Source organism: Pogona vitticeps, chromosome 4 (assembly GCF_051106095.1).
Source record: "Pogona vitticeps strain Pit_001003342236 chromosome 4, PviZW2.1, whole genome shotgun sequence".
In the NCBI taxonomy this organism is placed as follows: Eukaryota; Metazoa; Chordata; class Lepidosauria; order Squamata; family Agamidae; genus Pogona; species Pogona vitticeps.
Genome location: NC_135786.1, coordinates 71,238,819 through 71,263,110, shown reverse-complemented (window position 1 = coordinate 71,263,110; position 24,292 = coordinate 71,238,819). Strand labels below are relative to the sequence as shown.

The following is a 24,292-nucleotide window of genomic DNA, read 5'->3' as shown; positions in this document are numbered from 1 at the left end:
TCTTCAACAGCTGAAAGCTCTGGCATTTGAACTTTTTCTGCTTGGGCTCTAATGGGACTTCCCTCGGCCCTTCCTTCCCTAATTTATGCCTTTCATAGCCTGGCCAAGTTTCTTTATATAGGTTCCCCTGTGCTGTGAGGGAGTGAAAAAGTCAAGAAGACAGTATCCATGCTAAAGCATGATAGAGAGAGAGGGGTCCCACCCCCCACTCAGCCCTTTCATTTAAAAAGGATCCTGTGTGTTACAGGATTTTGGAAGCTGCAAAGAAAGAAAGAAAGAAAGAAAGAAAGAAAGAAAGAAAGAAAGAAAGAAAGAAAGAAAGAAAGAAAGAAAGAAAGAAAGAAAGAAAGAAAGAAAGAAAGAAAGAAAGAAAGAAAGAAAGAAAGAAAGAAAGAAAGAAAGAAAGAAAGAAAGAAAGAAAGAAAGAAAGAAAGAAAGAAAGAAAGAAAGAAAGAAAGAAAGAAAGAAAGAAAGAAAGAAAGAAAGAAAGAAAGAAAGAAAGAAAGAAAGAAAGAAAGAAAGAAAGAAAGAAAGAAAGAAAGAAAGAAAGAAAGAAAATAAGTCTTCCATCTTGTTGGCTCAACTCAGCCTACTAAACTGAAGGCAAGCATTAACCTAGGGAAGGTATTTGTGTCCATACATGGACATGTCATGCTGTACATACAGAAAATGCTCTAAGATAGGTCATAATGCTGACAATCAGCTACAAAAATAAGACAGCGTTTTGTGTCTCACATTACAATGCTGTGCACACTTATTTTGCGAGTGAGCCCCATGGAATTCAAAAAGGCATAGAAAAGACTGCGCTGAAAATCACAACTCATGTAGATCTTGCACTAAATAAGATCCTTTGGTGGGTGGGTGAGTTGGTATTTTAAAGCAAGGAAAAGTATTCAAACATTGATGATGGTGGTGGTTCTATATTGGGTCAAAACAGATATGCTGGGATATACCTCGCAGTGTTTATCTGTCAGCAAAGCAGACCTCAGTGGTGGCATAGAATTTCTTCTCCGGTCTCCCATGTCTGCTCTTCAGCATGGAAAGATCCTCTGGAGCAGATCTGCAGGGCACAATGAGATGCACGAAGGCGAAGTAGGAAGGGAACCTCCGTTGCAGAAGAAGAGGTCCATACCTGTATGGAATGCAGCCGAATAAGTTTTATAAAATTCACTATTTTTTTTCCAAAATTCAACTATTTCCCCAAATTGAGGACATTAATCTCAACAGATGAGAAGAGAGAGAAGGTTAGTCTCCTCAGGTGTCATTCTTCTAGTGAGGCAATAAACAGTCTGAAGAAGGTAGAAGAAGGGCCACCATTCTGGGTAGAAGAAGGGCCACCGCTCTGCACATGAAAACTAAGGGGTCCTTATTTTTCATGTACAGTCTCCACCTGTAGTGGATTGTCTCCTCTTCCAAGTGTCAACATGCAAAGAATAACAATGGAAGGGTATGAAGCTAGAACTCCTCCCCCTTCTCATAAGTTCAGAATAATGCTTTCCTGAGTATCTGAACAGAGCTCATATTGTCTGCTCATACCAAATACTAGGTCTGTACACAGTAAGCTAGTTATATACACAGTTAAGGAATCCTTTGTGCGCTGTTCTCTCATTTTTCCATTCTGCCTTATCATGCTTTAGCCAGGACAGGGTCAGCAAATCAACCAGCCAGCAGGAGAATATTAACACAGAGATAGTCTGAAGCCTGGGATTTTAAGAATGATCCTTAATTAACAGATTACAAGTTAACCAAGCCATTGGACCAAACTTGGCAGAAGCAAAAGAATTCTTCTGCAGCATCACTGAGAGAGAAGAGGGTTTATGATGAGCTGTGATTATCAGCATTTGCATCGCTTTCATTTTATAGCTCCTTTTGCGCCTACTCCATTCTTGTGACTTCTGACATTGTCTTAGTCTAATCCAGAAGAAAGAGGCAAGATAGACCAGGCCTCCAGGAGAGATTTTAGGCAGGCTGCCAAGAGGTACAGATGATTGGCAGACATTTCCTTACCGAAGCAGCAGAGGGCATTTGTACCCAAAGCCTGATAAAGATGGAAACAGAGGTAGTATCCAGATGGATATCTTATCTTAGATGGAGTACCATCTACCCAAATGTTCCCTGCTGTAATTATTTTTTTTCTTTGTTTGCATATTATAAATTACAACTTTGATTTGGAGCACATTTTCTGCTGCTTCACTCAGCTCCCAAAATTTCTAGTTGTCCCTCACAGAAGGGAATGGAGAGAAGAGGAATCAATAAAGAAATACAACAAAACCCACAAAGGAAAAGGGGGGCTGTTCCAGATACTATTTGCTCAAACTATTGAAGACCCACCTCTTCAGGCAGGCTTTTAACAGCCATAACTGAGTACCAGGATGCTGCTTTTTAGCTAAGTAAATTTGCTTTTAAAGTTTTAATTGTTTTAAATCACTTAATGCAATTATTATTATTATTATTATTATTATTATTATTATTATTATTATTATTATTATTATTATTATTATTATTATTATTATTATTATTATTATTATTATTATTATCATTATCATTATCATTATCATTATTATTATTATTATTATTATTATTATTATTATTATTATTATTATTATTATTATTATTATTATTATTATTATTATTATAGCTTTTTAATGTTTAATTTATTGTGTTTATAATTTTACTTGTTTTAACATTGTGAGTCACCTTGAATCCCCTCATTGTGAGAAAGGCAGCCTACAAATGAAACTACCCTGTTCACCTGAAAATAAGACCTAACCTGAAAATAACCCCTAGTATGATTTTTCAGGATGCTCATAATTTAAGCCCTACCCCCCAAAAAATGCCCTAGTTAAGTGAAACCCCGTTCTCCAGCATTGTGCAGCAACCAGAAGAAGATGGCATGACTGTATTTGAATAAATGTAGATCGTTGTACATGAAGAAAAAAAAACATCACCTGAAAATAAGCCCTAATGCATTTTTGGAGCAATAATCAAAATAAGACTCTGTCTTATTTTCGGGAAAACATGGTACATGCATTCATGCATAAAATAATAACCAAAACACCTCTGTATTATGAACCTTTTCCCCTTGCCTCATTGCTCCTGATCAGAATTCCTTTTCCCCAAACAGAAGCCATAACAATCCAGCAACTGGAATTAAATGTATTTGTTTATTAGTCTCAAAAAACAATCAGTTGCTATATAGAAGTTAAGAAGCATGTATTGTCAGAAGAAGAAAATGCTGTGTAGCTGTAAAGCTGTACACAGCAAAGAAAGTCTCAGAATTTAATAGCTGGCCTCAACAGTCCTGCTGGTAATAGGCTATACAGAAGTGATTTTTAAAAATGCACACATTTGAACACTGAATGTTCCTGAGTCATGTTGTGTGATTCACAGATCATATTCCCAGTTCAAGAGATTTACACACATCGTTCCTTTCTTCTTCATTGCCGTTTACTCAAGAAGTCTTATTAGCAAGAACCCTTGGTGAGCAGTTTACTGTCATTAAGATGTTTATTTTGCTTTTTTATGCACTGACTGACCTCCACACTGTGCATCATGGCCAGCTTTAGAACTTCAGCACTTACTACTGCAATCTGGCAATTACCCAAAGATGCTTATCAGATCACAGACCTCATCAAGTTTGATACCAGTACTGATCTCCTGTAATGTGCAATACAGAATTGACTAAGCTTTTGGGAACACACCCCAACTCTGTTTTGAGGAGTAGGGAGACAGTGGCCAGTATAACTGTAGAGGGGGGCAAATGCAGAATGGGTGGTCTAGGAAGGCCACTTATGCCCCAGCAGAGTTGTCTCAAGACCCTTGTGCTGCCCGAGGAAAAAACAGGTTGCTTCCACCGACAACACCATCATTCCATATAGTGTCCTCTCTTGAAAGCAGCAGGCTTGCTTAAAGACACAAAGAAAACTGCTGAGCATGCATAGGAAAAAACTGAAGCAAAACTGTCCCTTTTGGTGATGAACATTTTCTTTTTAGATGATTATTGCCCTCCTTGTCCTCCTGTTTGAAGACACCCGTTGTCCAATTTGGTGATGGGGTATTGGCCATCTTAGGAGACTGGCATTTTTGGAGAGAGAGGAGAACACAAATAATTTGGGCCGTGGCTACATAAGGCATCACCTGTAAATGTTTCTGGACATCGAAATCTCCAGGAGATGTAAATGTGTTTCCCCTATGTTGCTCCAAGACTGTTGAATGAACTTCCCTCAGAAGCCCAGACCAGATATTAAAAACTGAACAGCAAATAAATAGATAGATAGATAGATAGATAGATAGATAGATAGATAGATAGATAGATAGATAGATAGATAGATAGATAGATAGATAGATAGATAGATAGATAGATAGATAGATAGATAGATAGATAGATAGATAGATAGATAGATAGATAGATAGATAGATAGATAGATAGATAGCCCTCACATCTTCTGTCATCAACTCTCCTCAGAGGTCTGGAGGTTGAGAAGTCTGAAAAGCAGAACTGCATGTATTTTTATTTGTTTTATTTAAAATATTTTACCCTGCATTTCCCCTTAAAAAGGGCCCAAGATGGCTTACAAATATCAGAAGATTTATTTAAAGCTGTCAAGAGTGAGTATACAAACACTAAAAAGGATCAAACAAATACCATACTAAAAATAGTAAACAAAAACAGTACTAAACAGTACTATGTTCAAGCAGTATGGTACAACAATCCATTTAAAAACCTCACCCAGGCAGCCAGTCACTCAGGAAAAGCTTGCCTGAAGAGAAAAGTCTTTGCTTGTTTGCAGACGGAAAGCAAAGATGGGGCTAGTCTGGCGTCTTCTGGGAGGGAGTACTAAAATCTTGGAGCAGCAACAGCAACAGGCCATCTCACGTGTCCCCACCAAATGTACCTCTAAAGGTGGTGGGACTGAGAGAAAGGCCTCCCCTGGTTATCTTAACACCCAAGCAGGTTCATAAAGGGAGACAGAACTCTTGGAGCCAAGCCGTTTTGTATCCGTAAGAGCTCTCCATGGCATTTAAAGTCCAGCAAAATGAGGGTTCTAATTTGCACAGGAACGATGGAGACTTTATCCTTACCATGGTGCCACAAATTAGTTGTGCAGTCATTTGGAAGAGATGGTCAAAAACATGACATAAAACAAATCCATTGCCAAAGCTCAAGCTAGTAGAGAAAACCCATCCCAACACAGTTTCCTTGTAGCTGTTAAAGAGCTAATAGTAAAAGCAAAAGAGCATCACTTCCTCTGTTTCTTCTTTTACTTTCTGTTTTTCTTCCTTCAAAATGACAGCTTGCAGCTGAAGTACTATAAAAACAGTGACATAATATGCTGTTTTACCCCTAATGAGATGAAGATTGCTTAGGTTGTCTGTATGCTTGATACCCTGATTACAACAGTACTGTCTCTACATCTTCACTTTGTACAGTTGTCTGTTCAACAAGAGAATCTGTTGGCAGCTGCTCTCCCATGTCAGCCCTTATTTGATTCTCTTCCCTTCATGTCAAGGGAGCTTTTAACATCAAGGGTAAAACGTTGTTGGTTTTCTCCTCACTCGTGAAGGCTAAAATTTGCTCTTATGTATGCTAGAGTACAAGGTTCACAGTTCAAAGAGGTTGCAGAATAAAATAATACAAGGAAAGATCAGGCTTCAAGGGATTGTCTTAAAAGCATGAAACCAAATACACACCACCTCAAAGAAATAATCACATTTGGGTTCCAAGTCAGGCTTGGGCCCAAAGTAACTATGTCTTCCTAACACAATTTAGGCATTCATAAAGATCTACACTTGGGCTAAATTCACCTTGCCAACTCAGACGGTTAGGTCCATTTTTCCTGGATTTCTCCTACTTAGAAATCTTGCCTTCACTTCCAATTTAGCACAAGAGGAGGGAAAATGGAAACATAACTATTGAATCTCAGAGGCAAAATTTTTCCAGTTACATTAAAAAAAAATTACTTCATTGAACTACGAACACAGCCAGAAGAATGATCTCTACCACTAACCTTTCAGTTTGTCTTTGCACCTGATATGAGATGTTTTCCTCTCTTCCCCCCACCCACCCCTCTCTTTACTTTTTTCAGCTCTCAGACTTAATGGAGGCCATAGCTTTGATGCTGTTCCAAATGCAGATGCCAGAAGAACCTCAGCTTTCCAACAAGCTCTGCCAATTTCAGCAATCATTAATTTTGTGTGCTAATTTTTCATTTCGCTGGTTTTGTCTCTTGAACTTCAATGAACCACTTTATTTGAAAGCGAGGATGTGCTTCAAAAATACAGAAACGAAGCAAACCAACAAAAGTCCTCCCTCTCTCATTTGCGAAAAATAAAACAAAATACACTTCTTTTTGGTAGATACTAACCAGATTTTCAGAGAATATAGATTTCCTCTTAGTAGCTTCAGAAATTCGACTAATATACTAAATATTTGTATTATGACTCAGTAAAGATTTTTTTAAGGAAAGAAAAAGAAACCTCAATTGAAAACCAACTTGTGCTAAAGTTTTTTTTTCTATGTCTTCCCTTGCGCCACAGAATGGTTATGCTGAATTGATTTCTGAATAGAAGAAGGATTTGGATTATATAAAATACATTATTGAATGCCAGAGCTTGGAGGTAGTTATGAAAACTTGTTACTTGTAATTAGTTCCGTTTCCCAATAATCAAAATATATCTATATTAACTTATTATTGTAAATTAACAAAGGATGGTGCCACTCTATAGACAAATGGCAATCAGGACTGGGTGGTGGTGGTGGTCCCTGCTGCAAAGCTTGGGAGAGGCACATCCCCTTTGGATCCTCCACCTTTAGTTACTTCTATAAATGGGGGCTGGCATCACTATATGGTGGTGGAGAAATATCACATTGTTCAACTACTGTCACGCCTGTCTACCTTGTACTTTTTGTAGGTGTCAAAGCTAGGATTAGATAGAGAGATAGATGGAAGGAAAGCATATTTTGTATCACAGTCCAGCAATCTGTGTAATTTAACTAAAAAGGTGAACATTTTATGACTTTTGAAAAAAGCAAAGCAAAGAGGTATTTTGTAAACTGTAACTATAAAGGTAACTATTGATTTTGGAGCTTTGACATTATAAATGTAACCAGTTACTTTTAAAAACTCTCTAAACACGGTTGAATGTATGTAAGCCATAAGTAACATTAGAGTGAAAAAAATATTTTGCTGTAAAATATTTTGCTCAAGAAAACACACTGTGGAGATCAGGAATCACATAAAAATAAAATCTGTAGTGTTTAGGTTCAGCTAGCATTTGTCTGAATGCACCAATGTTCTTTTTCCCCCCTCAAATATGCTTCTGAGTGTCACATGGTGTTTTTTTACTATGACCTGTAACTTATTGTTATACAATGAAAAATGCAGAAAAAAGAAAGAAAAGAGGAGCACAGAAAAAGCCAAACAACAAATCCACATTTATTTTCTAGTAGAGATGAGCATGAACCTCAGTTCAGAGGTTTGTGTCAGTTCATTGGCTGGTTCCCCAACTCACCAGTGGGCGCGCACTACTCTCCTCCTCCTCTTCATATGTTTGTCCAGTCACAGTAGAAGCTTGCACTTTTCTCTTCTGGCAGCTGCCCCCTCAGACGAAGAGCCAGACCAGAGATTTTTGCAGCATTGCCTTTGAGTGGGTGGCTGCTTGTGGAGGCAAAGCAGAGGAGTCATCCAACGGGGTGGAGGGAGGGAACGCACAATACCTGTGATACCATGCCAATGAATGGGCACAAACGTCCAAACCTCCTGCTGCAACTGGACGATTGCAGGAAGAGCAGGTGAAGAGCAGCACATGCCAGCTGGTGAGTGGAGGAGCCAGCCAAGGGGCAGGGGAAGAGAACAATGAACCAACACAAACCTCCGAACCAAGTTTCGTTTCCATCTCTATTAGCCATGCCTATGTTAAAAGACTTAGTTCACCTGAAGACATGCTACAGCACAGTCCTGGGCAGGTTTACTACCAGCCAAGTTATGTTGTGTTCAGCCTGCTTATTCATGAGTTAAGGCTCTTTAGGAGGTCAGACTTTGAGAGAAATCTGACGGTGGTGCGAGGAAAGTGTTAGATAAAAAAACAACACTAGGCCGGGTAGAAGCTGGGTGAGGGGTAGGGAGGGGAAACTAGAGGAAAATAGGGACTAGGGATGTGCTATTCAATTTTTTTGGACTTTATCATCTCCCAGTAGTTTCCACTGAGAATTCCACCTGACAGCCCCATGGCTCTACAGACACCTACGTGTGGCTCACCCAAACAGAAGCCTAGCTGGAAGTCTTCGTGGCCTAGCTTCCTGTTCAAAAAGGAAGCTACCCCAGTGCTTGCTGGAAACTCTGAATGGCACATGTCTAATGGGTATACCAGTTTCAAGTCTTGCATTCTATCTGCTTTCTACCAGGAGGTGTCAGGGGACATCACAGAGCAGATGCAAATAATGTGGTAAGATGCCATGAAGTACCTGAACACGAGCATGAAGGGAACTTCAAGATGTTTCATGAGCATGCAGATCTCCTTCTGCCTGTGGGGAGTGAAATGAACAATGGAGGCAAATGGGAGCACAAAGAGATGGCCCACACTGTCCATTCTGTGGTGACACACTGCAGCTTGTTGGCATGACATCAGTAGAGACCTACTCTGTGATTTGGAAGAGCTAGAGGAGGAGGAGGAGGAGGAGAAGGAGGAGGAGGGTTGATGGAACATCCCTCTGCCCCAGAGAACACAAGTGACTAAAGGTGCTGGAAAACAAACAGAGAGTCACCAGGCACCATCAGTAAAGAACCCCAACATCTGTGGATGCAGCTGAAACAGAGAGGAGCTCCAGCCAATAACTATAAAGAGCTTTCCCAGTCAGGGCTGTTTTCCTGGAAACAAAAAGAATTCTTCATTTGCAACCAGTTTGGGACATCTTTGCTTTAAATTCCTTGTGATTCAACCTGGCTCCTCTCCAGTTTTGTTTATCACTCATAAAGGGCTCTGTGGCATTGACTAGAATTCCTTCTCCTGCCTTCCCTGTTCTGACCTCTGAAGTTTCCAATTTGTCTTGTCTTGGAAAGTTGAATCTGATCTGGACCAAACACATTGTTGGCGCTATATCTGGTTAAAAATAACAAAAGGTAAGCCATGCACTGGAGAGGTATCTTCCATGGGCATCATCGTGAGTCATGCATATGTGAGCAGGAGCAAAGTACTAGTGTGCAGTACATTGAACTCACACACACAAAAGTGTAGAATTAGGCACCTGGAGCAGTCCCCAAAATACTGCAACTTCCTAAAAAGGCAACAGTGGTGCTCACACCCATTGCCCAAACTGAAAAAGACACGGTACTCGTGCCCACAATTGTCTGGCTGCTGTCCAAGGCACATGTGACATCTTAGACAGCTAACAAAATACGCATGTGTAGTGAACAGCCCTGCCCTCATCTGTCCATCACAGTGGAACAGTGCAGAAGGAGCCAATGAGAGGATGGAGGTCGGAGCCAAGGGGGGAGGGGGCTGGATATAAAGGCTGGTGTATGGAGTATGAAGGGAGATTCTGGTAGTGAGAGACAGTGTGAAACTTAAAAGTGAACTAAGAGTGAGTTAGAGATCTGTAAGAACGCTGAATGGTACAGAGAGTTATTAGAGATTTAAAGTCATAGTAGGACTGATACAAATACAAGTAATTAGCAACCTGTGATTTACTTATCGAATATTAATCATATGTTAACTTCCCTGATTTAATAAAAGAGTTAAGTTTCAAAAGCACATATGTCTCCTTGATTAAATGGTATTGAAGCAGCAATACCTGGTGGCAGCGAAGAAAGAAGAAGGGTGAGAACCTTGTGAAGACCTGAGGAGATAGGGGCTTCAGAGGGGATCCCCACAGCTTGCTGGGCTGCTGATAGAAGACAAGAGCAGGGATGGCATCCATGTCTCTGCTAGAAAGAACACAAAGGGGGAGGGGTCATTATTTATTAAAAAAACAATCTACAATAACAGTCTAGAAGGGATCCTTGACTCTATCAATTAAAATTAAAAACCTTCAATTAAAAACTTCAATTAAAAAACTTTCAGGACAGGAAGGTTATTACCAGGCACTGAAATGTCAGTAACATCAGCACCAGTCGGATGTCGTGGGGGGGGGGCTTCCAAAGACCATTAAAAAGGAAGACTTCCTCCTCCAAATAAGGATGCGGATGCCATAGCCGACGGTAGTTCCCACCACTGCCAGAGGCTGCCTCTGGGGCATTATAGCAGCATTTGCCACCCTTGGCATCCTGCCTCCTAGACAACAGCCTCCTTCCACATAATGATGAGAAACTAACCGGTTGCCTTTTGCCAATGGAGAGTAAAGAGAAAGAGGACAAATATAGCATGCCTACGCTTGCTCCCGTTTGCACGTAAAACAACCATGAATTGAGAAAGTGTGCATGGGCCTTGTGTGTACTGACACATTTCCTACCCTACCTTTTACCCTGAAATGATCTCTTTTAAGCAAGTTGCAAAAAGAATGCATTGCTGGGCAGCACGATTCTGTATTGTGAGAAATCTGGTCTCTTATTCTTCAACTCAGGGGCACAGGCAGAAGCAACTTTCATAATCAGCTTGTTTTCTTAACATCAGGTTGCTACTGTACTTATGGCTATGGTAATTAGCTTCACTAGAATCTAGTGAAACTGTCCCCTTTGTATCTTTCTGATCTCTACAGAAGAAATGCAGAACTTCTTTTAGTAGTTTAATTATGAATCAGCAAGTATGTCCTTCAGTGAAATCCATAACTTCATAAGCAACACACTTCTGCCGTATTATATTTCTCATAAAGAAACAGAGCCATGTGCTTTTCATTTTACCCTCTAGACCCCCTGCCAAACTTATAAACACAAAAGAATGGTAGTAAGGGCAGGGAGCAACTTGAAATTCAAAGCAAGCAAGCAAGCAAGCAAGCAAGCAAGCAAGCAAGCAAGCAAGAAAGAAAGAAAGAAAGAAAGAAAATATTGATTACATTTTCCTGCTTGTCTCTTGTAGAGTGAAGCAAACATAGAACCATTACACTTACACTTAAAGCAAAAACAGCTGAATCCCCTTGGCTGCTTTTCCTCTGTAGCAGAAGCAATGAGACACGTTGGACGAATAGTTTGTACTCTGTAAGTGATTAAAATGGTTGTTATTATCCCTCCTTACCAAAGTCTATAAAACTAGGGGAAAGGAACACACCAGTCAACCTTGAAAGATAACATTTTGAAATGTTAAAATCATATTAATTATGGTTACATCCGTCTCCCCTTGCCTCCAGACACACACACGGCTTACCCTCTTTGATTTTTACCCACTCAGGGAGATGTTACTGTTTTTATTTTAGAACAAGAGGGCATGTTGAATTCTCATGAGATTTTGTCATTTAAGAATTGATTCATAATATTCTTTTCTTGGATTCAGACTGTGCTGAGGCCCATTTTTTCAGCTTAGGATCAAATTAGACAATGCACCCAGCATGCATTTAGCAATGGTGCTTCCTTAACTGGTAAAAGACATCTGTTTCTCCTAGTGTGTGCTTTTTTAATTCGTTTATCTTGCATTTAGCTATGCTTTGTTTTGGTTTTACTTACTAGAAGAAAAACCTCTACATGTTCATTGTAGAGCACATGCATTTCCCCCAAAATTTGTTTTATTTATTTAGTATGAGCAGGTAGTGAAAGCAGCATTACATCCATTCAATTCTAGAACCAGCACAGGATATGGGAGGCAGGCCCTTATGATGCCTCATACCTTTGTGATGTTACAGGTGCAGTAACAATTACAAAATAGTTCAAACTGCAATAGTTCAAGCGGCTTGCGCCCTGGATACCTGAAGGACCACCTCCTTCCATATGAGCCTACCCAGCAGTTAAGATCTAGCCAGGGGGCCCTTTTGAAAGAGCCATCCCTTAAGGAGATAAGAGGGAGGGCTTGTAGAGAAAGGGCCTTTTCGGCAGCTGCCCCCAGACTATGGAATGCCCTCCCAACTGAGATTCGTCTGGCGCTGATGCTGATGACATTTCTGCACCAGGTCAAAACCTTCCTGTTCCAGAACACTTTCAATTCAAATAATATCAGCTGTGGGTCTGATGGCAACTTTTAGAGTATATATTTTAATTGCATTTTAACTTATTTTTTAATGTATTTTAAATGTTATAAGCCGCCCAGAGACCTTTGGGTAGTGTGGGCAGCATATAAATAAATAAATAAATAAATAAATAAATAAATAAATAAATAAATAAATAAATAAATAAATAAAATGGAGTGTACATGATGGCATAGACCCTCTGTGATGACTTTAAAGGCTAATATATATATTTCACAACAAATTATTTCATCTGCATGCTTTCAAGAACTAAAGGGAGTTGCAAACAATGGAGTACTTCCAAATGTTTTTCCTAGAAGAGACCACTAGTATCAATGGGACTTATATAAGTGTTCATTAGCAAGTTCCATTCACTTAATGGGTCTTCTCTGCTTGTGATTATCAAGTGGATTTAGCTCACAGGGGTTTAGGGAAGAAAGCCCTCTGTGCAACCATGACATTCTACTATAAAATAATAATAATAATAATAATAATAATAATAATAATAATAATAATAATAATAATAATAATAATAATAATAATAATAATAATAATAATAATAATAATAATAATAATAATAATAATAATAATAATAATAATAATAATAATAATAATAATAATAATAATAATAATAATAATAATAATAATAATAATAATAATAATAAAGGCATGTGTAAGAGACATCTACTAAGATTCCTTGTCCCCATTCATTTCATAGTTATGTAGCCAATGGCCAAACATTGGGAATGACATTCCTATTTTCTTCCCATCTTATTTTCAACATTGTTGCCTCTTCTATATTCAACATCTAGCATCAACCAAAGATTTATCAGAAAATAAATCTTTTATAGGGAGATGCCACTGAAGTGCAATAGTTCAAACTGCAATATTTGGACGATTTGAATAAGTCTGACTGCGTCTGATCACCAGCCTATACATGGACCTCTCTCTTTCATTGAGGCCTGTTCCATTTGTAAAGGGTTGGAAAAATAATAGTAGCTCTTTTAAGAAGATCATGTGTAAAATACATTAGAGCTAAGCTAAAGTATAAACAGTACTGGGGGGGGGGACCAGGTAACCTCTGTTGGTGGTATGGCCAGCCATTTTGAAACCAACCCAAAAAGAAAAGTGATACAATACTTTAAAAATATAGTTAGATTTGAGTTTGCCTCAGTTCTGCCTGGGAACTAGAGCCATCTCTATTCTTTAAAAATGTGTCCACTTTCTTTTTTTGATAGATTATGGCACATGAATTACTAGTTAATGGACTGCCCAGCCAAAATTACTGCTGCAGCACAGGGGCAGGAGCTACCGTATTTTTCTGTGCATAAGATGCCCCCATGTATAAGATGCCCCCCACCTTTCTAACCCAAAATTTCTTTCTTTGCAAAAAGCTGCTTTCCCCCTCCACTTTTTGTGAGGGGGAAAAACAGCTTTTTGCAAAGAAAATGGAGGGGAAAAGCACTTTCCTCTCAAGAAAGTGGAGGGGGGAGGAGGAGCTTCGTCTTGGTGAAGCTAGCAGCTCTCGGGAATAGCTCCTGGGAAAAGCTAGAACCACTTCGGTCTGGGACCCTCCCAGAAACGGGGGAACCAAGGAAGAGTCAGGAGAGACCCTTCTGCAGCAGTTGATGAGCCACAGAAGTTAGAAGATTGGGCAGCAACTCGATTTTTCTTTCTTCTGGAAATTCACATCAGCACAGATGAAGACGGGCGCCATTTTTGGCAACTAGCCAAAGACAGCTCCGTTCGCCGAGAATAAGAAAACAGAAGCACGGCGAAAGTATACATCAAAGTAAGTGGAAGCCCTTGTTCTATGAAAAACCTCATTAAATAAAGAACAAGTGATTGTGTGCAAATTTATGACCAAATGAGATAAGGAGCGGCATTCCTAGCATACCAGCTTTTACTCAAGCTGAAGTTCAAGTCATTTCTAAAGGAACAGCCAGGCAGAAATAGCTCGTGTCTCCATTAAAGGAGGAAAAATAACTCTTGAAGAATCAACTGACAGGCTTTGAAAAAAATAAATTCTGTTGCAAGCTGTTCACTTTGGACCCTTTTCCTCTTTGGATATATATTTTTAGACTGTGTGGGACTCTGCTTTCCGTGGATAATATATTTGCCGGGATCCTGATTGCTGGACCTCCCTTTTCGGGGGAGGAGAAGGAAGCCTCTGGAAGTAAAAGGGAGAAGAACGGACTGTGAGCTGTGAACTGGGGGCTATGTGGTTTGAACTGAACTGGGATCTTGACAAATGACATTCTAATAATAGAGTCTTGCCGGGTGAAGGTTAAAACAAACTTGGAGAAGAGAAAAGAAGGGAAAAGAAGAAGCAACCGGTCTGAAAGTTATCAGTGACGTGGAAAAGGACTGGACTACAAAGACACTTGAGAGATTCATGTTTTAGATTCCATCTCTTACTTGAATGTACCTGCTATCTTATTGCTAATATTGTATAGTTGCAAGGTGAAATATTAGAAATATTGGATGTGTATTGGGGTAAAGGGGAGAGGGAATTTTAAGTGAAAATAGTGGAAACAGAAAATGGAACCTCCCCCTGAGAAAATTACAGATCGGTGGCTAGACTGGAAAACCTCTTTTCAGATGTCACTGTTGCAAAAATTCATGCAGGTAAATTATTATATTGACCAGATGGAAGATGTGATTGGAGGCTCTAGGGGAGGGAAGGTAGCGGAGGTTAAATTATACCAAAAAGAGTTCTCAGAACCGGCTGTATTGATGAAGATATCAGATAATATACAAGGGATGGAGGGCCACCCAGTAAGCGATGTAGCGATAGCAGATAAGAAAATTGAGGTTGAAAAGCAAACTTTGAATGATATTGTTCCCCCTTTTAAAATATGGAAGAAAAAAGAGTCGCAGAAACAAAACAAGCACAGGGAGGAAAGGGGAGGGGAGAGCAGAATTTATCTTATTTTGGGTCTGTTGAGTGTATTCTCAAGAAAAAAGGAGGGTGAAAGAGGGGATATATTTCACAATTGGCCTTGGTGTTCTGATGCTGTGGGAATAACATAGATTTAAGCTGTATTACACGTATAAGTTGAAAGCTAAAGAGGTTAATACATAGACAAAATAGTCAAAAGAAGAAGAAGAAAAAGAAGAAGAAAGATGAACCTTTATTGGAACATGAATAGATTAGATGTCTATATACTTGATATGAAAGATTGAATGATTATGCATTTGATGTTTTCTTATTCTCAAAACCCTTTTTCCATCCCCCCCACTGCCCTTTGCCTTTTGTATTCCTTCCCCATTACCCAATAGTTTTGAAAATAAAATTTAAAAAAAGAAAGAAAGAAAGTGGAGGGGGAAAGAAGGAATCGCTTTCCCCTCCACTTTCTTGAGAGGAAAGTGCTTCCCCCCTCCACTTCCTTTGCAAAAAGCTGTTTTCCCCCTCCACGTTTTGCAAAGAAAGTGGCGGGGGTGCTGTCCCTGTCCACTTTCTTTGCAAAAAGTGGAGGGGGAAAGCAGGGATCAAACATTTTGATCCCTCTCCCCCTCCTTACTTCTGAGTTTAAAACAACCCTCAATTTTTCCTCTAATTATTTTAGGGAAAAGTGTTGCTTTATACACAGAAAAATACGTCTGAGGAATGATCTGCACCAAAAAAGGCATCTTCTCAGAAGCCTCTTGTTGTTGTTCCATCACCATACCCTGTTTATGGAAATTACAAGTAGTGGGTGATGAAACATTATTGTCTTCTGCATCCTTTTTGCAACATTTTTCTCTTTTTTTCTACACACAAAAAATGAAAATAAACATCTATTAAGGAAAAAAACCATAAAATAGCTACAAATTGACTTTTCATTGGCAGCACTGGCAGCTTTTCCTCCAGATGAAAGCTCAGGGCCAAACTATACATTACTTACAGCCCCTCATTAGAAAAAGGATATCCATGAATGCTGCAACCATTTGATTGCATAGCAAGAGCTTTTCACACCTCTCTGAGTTTGCAAATGAGCTTCCTCTGGTTGTTCACTGGGAAAGTAAAACATGCTTCTTTTGCAAGTAAACTCAGAAATTTAAGGTTCTAAACTGACATCTAATGTGGTTTCAGCTTCTAAGGACACACTATCTATGACATTTTGAGGAGGTTGCCCCTGGACCCTCAACCCAGGTACCAAAACAGAGTCCTTGGACACAGCTCTGGTTGGATCTGAGGCATGAGCTATTTATTTATTTATTTGTTTGTTTGTTTGCTTGCTTGCTTGCTTGCTTGTTTGTTTGTTTGTTTGTTTGTTTAACATCCTGGGTTACAACTTGTCAAATAGAAAACAAAAATAAAAATTGACATATTAAAACCAATAGCAATAACCCTAAAAAAGAAAACACAACAAAAACCCGGATGGCACCGACTAATCCCAGAGCAGATGGAGGGAAAGAAGGGAAGGAAGAAGAGGAGCAGGAAGAAAAATGGAGGGAAGCTGGTCATTTGGGGTCAGCATGGAAAGCCTCCCTGAAAAGCAATATCTTTAATTGCTTGCTAAAAGTCCACAGGGAGGCTAGGCAGAGCTCCTCTGGAAGCTGGTTCCATAAAGTGGGAGCCACTGCAAAGAAGTCCCTACCTCTTGTAGAGGATTTATGAACCTCCCTCAGGGTCGCCACCTGGAGGAGATTTGACTAGGATGAACTTGTGGGCCAGGCAGATGACATTAAGGAGAAACGGTCTAACAAGTAACATGGCCCCAAACTGTGGAGGGATTTGTATGTGAGTGTCCAGGATGCCACAGGCAGCCAATGGAGGTGAGCCAGAACTGGAGCGATGTGGTCAAATTTATTTGCACCAACCACCAGTCTGGCTGCCACACTCTGGACCCGCTGAAGTCTCTGGATCAGGTTCAAAGGGAACCCCATGTAGATAGCATTACAGTAGTCGATCATGGAGATGGCCATGGCCTGCACCAAAGTCCTGAAGGAGTCCTCGTCTAGGTAGGGGCAAAGCTGGGCATTAAGCCTAAACTGGTTAAAGGCTTATCTGGACATGGCTGCAATCTGGAACTCTCAAGAAAGAGCAGGGTCCAGGAGAACACCCAAATTGTGCACTTTGTCCCTAAACTGGAGGGGAGTGGCATCCAGCCTAGGAACCATCGTCCCTAACCTAACAGAGTTCCCCCCCCCCCGGAGCAAAATTTCTGTTTTGTCCGGGTTCAGTTTGAGCCTGTTAGCCCTGGCCCATTCCAATACTGCAACCAGGCAACGCTCCAACGTCTGGATGGCATCCACTACAGAGGCAGTAGCGGAGAGACAGAGTTGCATGTCATCAGCATACTGATGAAACCTTACTTCAAAACTCCTGATTACCTCCCCCAATGGCTTAACATAGATATTAAACAGCATTGGGGATGGTGCTGATCCCTGAGGAGCCCCACACCAAAGGGTCCAAGGTACCAACACCAAACTCTCTGGACACAATCCCTGAGGGAAGATTGGGGCCAGCTCAATCATAGCCCCTACTCCCAATCTCAGAAAGCCTGTCCAGGAGGATACCATGGTCGACTGTACATTAAGTCAAAACACATAAACCAAATGGCACAAAAAATGATCCAAATAACAAGCTATTCTGCCACTGCAGACATTCCTCAAACATCACATCAGTTTGGGCCATGGTCATTAACAGTTGCAATTGCTTGACATTGCGAAGCTTAAACGGACAGCTCTTGACAAGTTGAACTGAAGCTTATTTGTCCATTGAATTAAATGATATTTCCTCTAAAGTTTAGATACTGAAAAACAGGAAGACAAAAAGGAAGAAAGGAGGTTCTCTTATGAACTACACATTTATATTCTCACCAAAAGCAAGCATGGATCGTTTCATTGTGTCTCTGTTATGCTTCCAGAACCTCTCAGCTGTCTTAACCTTCTGTTGTTATGTTTGAATATTTTTCACACTGTTCCATTTGTCATTCTTTAGATTTTTATGAGAGTGGATTTTGCAGCAGACTTATCCAAATGCACCCTGCTTGTCAGCAGAGCCCTGTAGCAACACATTTAGGCCAAGTGAACAAACATGGAAAGGGCATGGGAAAATATGAGATATCAAATCATATTAGATCTTGAATTAAAGCCATATTGGAATCATAATGGACTTGTAGGTCTAACTCCCAATTGTTTCCTTGGTTCCAGAATAGGACCCCCACAGTTTTCTAATCATTTCTTGCTGTTTGAGCAGCCTTTGTCATAGCTCAGAAGAGCTGTGAGTGAGAGATTTTGTGATCTTCCCCTGGCGCAATGTTGCATCACTCACCCCACTCCCCAAAAAGAGCAGTGTGGGTACAGACTGTGAGCAGAATTCCTCACAGACTGGATTGAAGGAAAAGGGGCCAGTCAATTTTTTTGTTAATTCTCATTGTCTTCCTGTTACTGAGGGTTAGATGAATTCAAGAAAAAGTATGAGCATTTAACAAAGAATCAGCAGAAACCGCATCTTCCTCTATTGGAGAGTCCTGCTAAATCTCGGTATTTCCCATGAATGAGACAGGTCAGAGTCCAGCCCAATGAGTTTATCCCCATTTGCACAAAATAATATGTGTAAGATTTGCTCAACAGCAATGCCTTGCCATCTTTCCTCATAGCACAGCTGGGCTTGGCCTAAACTGTACAATATGTGAGAGATGTCATTTCTAGAGTATCTTTCAGTGCTCTTTCAGGGAGGGAGGCTTTCTTTGAAGTCTATTATTTCCTTTGATGCTGTCAACTACCTCCCTAGCACAACTTCCCATGTATGGCAATCTTCAGAAGAGCAACAGGTAGACTTGTGTGGGCAGCAGCCTCCCATTCCCTGAGATTTTAGGGCAAATCCTGAGAGCACAATGAAGGCCCTTGGGTTGCCACAGGAAGAGGTCCTTGCAAAGTGGGCCCTTGTTGTAGCAATTGCAAAACAAAGTGTCGGAAAGAGGAAGAGAGAGTATGTGGGTTCCTGACATTACTGCCTAACACTTTCTATATGTACAAACTGCATGCAAACACTCTTTCCTTCTGAGGTAGCAGACTCTGAGGCCAGTTGGGAAGGGGGAAATAAATGAGCACCTATGCATCAAAGCCACCACATACAATAAAAACCAAACTTTCAGCTGTCTCTCTGAGATCTGGTAACCCAGCCAGAGGGCCAATATACTACAGGAGCCATTGTTATTGTTGTTTCGTAACCTTAATCTTATTCTTCTGTTTGACACTTAAGTGCTATGAACAGTTCTAATATTTACTAGCCCATCTGTATAAATGTTCTTCAACTGCATTGAGTATATTCCAGCCAACCAAGATTTGCATTCAAGTATACAATGAGTTCCAAGTCACTATTAAATATCATTGCTGTTTTCCAAACTAAATGATTTATTATGCTACAGTATGATGAATAACCCCTCACTCTGGACCCCCTCACTCTGGTCACAATGCTCAGTAAAATCAAACTTTCACTTTCTTCATCACCTTTCACTCTGAGATGTGTTTCCTCACCTGCAGATTTGGAGAAGCCTAGCTATGTCTTGAGACATCAGCTGGTGCCCTGAGAACTGGGCACCCTTGTAGCGTTCACCCTCATTATGTTTAGTTATGCATATTCATGTTGCAGGCTAATGTTGCTGAGAGGCGGCACTAACAGATATGTAATAAAGAGGCGGAGTCAGAGTGAGTCAGTCAGTTAGGGAGTTATTGTGGAGAGATAGAGTGTAGTATTTGGGAGATCTGAGGTGTGATTAGAGTGAAGAGTGAATAAGAACTGTGATAACCAATAGAAGGTTGAGATTGATGATAATAGAAGTTAATTATGATTAATAATCAAACATATCTGTAATCAATAAACAAGTTTTATTTAAAAGTCAGTGAAGTTTGGACCTGCATCTTCATCCTTTCATAAGTAATGTTGATTTAGTGATCAACTGGTGGCAGCGGGGTAAAAAGGAGTAGTAGTTTGCCTTTGTGTGCTCTGTGTTTGGGGGGGTCAGGCAGGGGTATGAGGGGTGAACGCCACAATTGTCACCCTACCAAAGAGCACAAAGTAGTCTTCATAGATAAGGAGAAATGTTAATTCAGACTTAAGCTTATTTCCAGTTGAAATGGCACAGACATTCTGTAAGCCACAGTTCAGAGGACTGCCCTCACCCTCTGTAGTTGTCCTTGAAGCTTATAAAGCCACCCCAGGACGTTTTAAGACCCATGTGTTAAAAAATGTGACCCTAGCATATACCAAGGTTCTCCACCTTCTTAAGACTATCGAAAGAAAAATAAATGTCCTGAAATCTCAGATTCAAAGTGTAATTAGCTAAATAGGTGTAAGGTTACCTTGCAGGTTGTGTTACTCTCTAATAGGAAGACTAAAAATCAGAAGGATTATGTTAAACTAAATAAATAAGAAAGGTCTAGGGAAAGGGGGCAAATTAAATGTTTTGCTATCCACACCTCAAGTTCTTGCCACTCTTACCCCTGGAATCAGGGGGAAAGGGGGGGATATAAATTAAGAGAATGGGATATGGGTTTTAAGTTTTTTCTTTTAATTTTAGTCATGATTCTTCAGAGATTTAATTCTGAGAAGCAAGTGAATCAGTCAGGAAGATTTCGCTCCAAAACACCAGAAGGTCACTCCCTAGGTGTGCATAAAAACACAGGAACAAAGACCAACCCCTGAGGAGACAATACAGTAACTAAGGAATCTCACTCCCATACTGGGAAGGAAAATTATACCGGATGATGAAGCAGAGATGAAAGTTTTGGGCAGATGGCTCAACAGAATAACACGAGCACCAATGTTTCTGGGAAGTTCTTGTGGGAGATTGAATATGACACAAAGGAATAAGCTTATAGCAACAATAATGAAGGCAGCAAGGATTACACAAGATTTGAGGCTACAATCCTGAAAACATTTTGCATCAATGTCATCCTCAGCATGACTTCCTTCCAAGAAAAAGTATTTAAGATTGCAGCTTTACCATAATTCTACTATTGTATTATGTTGGAAGACATAACATTTGAACATTTATTATTAAATGTGTTCTTTGATGGCAGAGTGTAATATGAAAGATACTTGTTACTTTTAATAGTCCTTGGATGCAGAATTTCCCCCATGACACAATAAAGATATGACACAGTAATTGAGATTAAAGACTTAGAGATTTATTCAATTTACAAAATCTGCAATAATCAGGATCTATATCAAAGCTTATCTACCTCTCCATATGCCTGTTAAAAACCATCCAGTTAACTGCTTAGTATGCATTTGCAGTGAATGGGGTAGAAAACCCACATACTCACATTTCTGTTTCCTCTTCCTTAGTGCAAGTTTCAGGGAATCTACAATACAGGAATCATGTGGGGTTAAAGGAATATCATATTGTACAAGATGTCTTTAGACTTGGCTGCATTGCTTAACAAATTTGATATTTGTGCCCCCCCCCTTTTTAAGGTGGTATGCAATCTTAAATAAATAAATAACAAGGAAAAGCTATGAGGGTGAGCTGTGACTAACCAATCATTCAAGGATCCTGGTGGTGGTGCTGAGGGAATGGAAAGTGATTCGTAATGTCTTTTAAAGCACTTGCTTTCATAGGATTCAAGCATGGACGTTTTCTCACTTGAATTTGCTGTTTCTCTTTCTTTCCAATTTCCCATAGTTTTGGAGTCAGGAAGGAGGGAGGGAGATACAAGTATGTAAAACTAGATTTGCTTGGGGTTATAAAAAACAAACATTAAAGAGGACTACCCACAATTAGCCTAATTTTAACCCCACCGCTGAATTTCCTCAGAGATCCATTCCTCAGTAATATGATTCCCAAATCAAGCTCAACAAAACAAAGCTTGCTGTAATGCTAAACACAAAAGTGAGATAGAGGACATGCTATGACAAACAGATATTTTTCACCACTTGAGGGAGCATCACTTGTAAATATGTACTAAACATGTTCTTTAATTTCATCCACTTATAGTTCATACATCACTAAAGGTCACATAAGGGCTGACTATGGCCAGCCACCAACCTCATATCACCCACGTTGCTACACTGTCATCATCTGGTTTTACTAACAGTGAAATCTTATGTCTCTGTTCTCAGATTCAAAAACAGTTCCATAGCATCTCTGGAATATCAAAACTTTCATAGCTTGTTCCGGCTTGACGTCGCGATGAGACAGCAGCAGGAGGACAGAGCTCTGTCCCCTGGGCTGAATTCTGACCCATTTTAGGACACCGTAGGTTGTCGGAAACACCCTGGAGGGGTGGTGAACTGGGACAGAAAGCCTGTTGATCACGGGGGGCAGCGGCCACCCCGGTTCGATCCAGGAAACTCCCTAATCAGCCAATGGGCACAAATAAGCAGCTTCAGCTAGCTTCCAAGTCGCTGGTAGCCGTCTGAGAGAAGCAAGGAACAACACCTGGCATCGCTGTTTTTCCATCGGGTGAGAATTCTTTTGCAACTAATTGCCTACGTACCCCTACATATGAAAAAAAAAAGAATTGCTATCTTATCTCAGTAACTTTTTAAAGCGGCAGAAAATCTGGTGAGAGGGATAGCTGAAGAAAGTAACTTTTTTAAACTATACTTTAAGAATATTTACAACCTGGCGTTATAAGCTTAAGAGACCTTCCTGCAAATTAAGTGTGGACGTTGTTTTGTCTATCTAAAGTGTTTGGAATGATTCCCAGAAGAGGTGGCCTTGGACATTCTGTTGTTGCTTAAGGCTGAAAAACTGTTTATCTCCTCGTGAGCTTCTCTTTGCATTTGGCCGGAATTAACCCTAAAGTGGACTTTTCAAAAACTGTTCCTTGGGTCGAATTTGGTTCAACTCTACATAGCCAAAGCGGAACTCCTGAAATGACTCTGGAAATTTGGAATATCTGTTTATAAGCATCTAGGCAGCAGAAACAGAATGGCACAACAAGGACAATTTTGGAATGAAGTAAAATTTATGCTTCAACAAATATTAACGAGCTGCTTATTTGTGCTCATTATGAAGAGGCAAAATTATCCAATCAACATCAGAAGGACTACAGTCCACAAGCAACTGAAAACAACAAGGAAGGAAATGGGAGTATCACAGATGATGTATGCCAAACCAAGCAGCAGCTTGAGAAAGTTAATCTAAGAGAATCATCAGTCTTGGACCAGAGGAGAGTACCAAGGGAAGACAAAGGGAAAAAAACCGCAAAATTAACCAAAAAAAAGCCTGGAAGACTCATTGAAGATAGACGAAGTACAAAACTAGATATAAAGCTGGGTCATGAATCTGGAACCACTTTCAATAAGAATGTTATTAGAAGATCTTGAGAACTTTATATAATATGAGAGTAATATTATGATAGTAGCTATACTATATACTAAAATCTGTATATGAATGGTTTAAAAGAAGGTCGGAATTTGGGGGGAATAATCGAGAAGACACTGAGATGTAAAAAACAAATAATTGTAAGCAAGTATGTAACACGATGTCTGACAAGCACAAACAATGTAGATAGATTGGAAAATTAATAAAAAAATGTTTTAAAAAACCTTCATAGCTTCAGTTTTCTGTTTGTTTTCTGTTTAGTGTAGTGCAGTAAAGTGCAGTGTAGCACAATGTAGCGCAGAGTAGTTTTAGGGTGACACAGTAACCCAAGAACAATTCTCAACTTAGATATAAGTCCTATTAAAGCCAATAAAATACAATGTCAGATAAATGCACAAAAGATTGGCACTGAAATGCTCCTTTCTCACAGACCTTCTATACACAAAATATTTCTAAATGTGATGCTACTTGGACATGAAAAACTAACCCTTCTCACATTCAGAAACAACCTGTGTAGGCTAATGAGGCATCTCTAGCTTCAGTTTCCTGCTTGCTTTGCTTTGCTTTAATAATAATGGAATTAGCGGACCAGCAATACTCTGTAGAAAATTCTTGAGAATGACATATACCTTCTTGTTACTGTGTAGATTGAAACTCTAGAACACTTAATCAGCATTCACCAGTCTAGTGGTAAAGGGAAACGGATGAACCTGAAAAAACTGCAAAGTGGCCAAAGCCTCTTAGTCATCCAAGTCTTTCGGGAAAATTTAAGCTTCAAGAGAAGCAGAGCAGGTGGCCCCATCTGTGCCCTTTCGATCCAACTAAAATAACATCATCTCCAGCTGTGAAGGAGGGCAACGAATATGACTATCATCCTTGTGTGGTTGGAATACTGGACCCTTTGTGGCAAAGAAATATTTGTTAATTAGAGCTGGGTTCA

At 39.9% G+C, this 24,292-nt stretch overlaps 1 long non-coding RNA gene across 2 annotated transcripts in view; it reads right to left on the bottom strand.

The window, feature by feature from the left end:
• The window catches only part of LOC140706645 (uncharacterized), a 35,595-nt gene that overhangs the window by 3,049 nt on the left and 8,254 nt on the right, over positions 1 to 24,292 (bottom strand). Inside the window, exons 2-4 of one of the 2 annotated variants that reach the window (XR_013544940.1) lie at positions 21,347 to 21,385; positions 9,791 to 9,923; positions 954 to 1,132 (exon numbers count right to left, since the gene is read on the bottom strand). This is a non-coding gene — a long non-coding RNA (uncharacterized LOC140706645). Of the gene's footprint in view, positions 1 to 953; positions 1,133 to 9,790; positions 9,924 to 11,041; positions 12,256 to 21,346; positions 21,386 to 24,292 lie in introns of those variants that run through there. The other variant, XR_013544939.1, reaches the window with a different exon arrangement.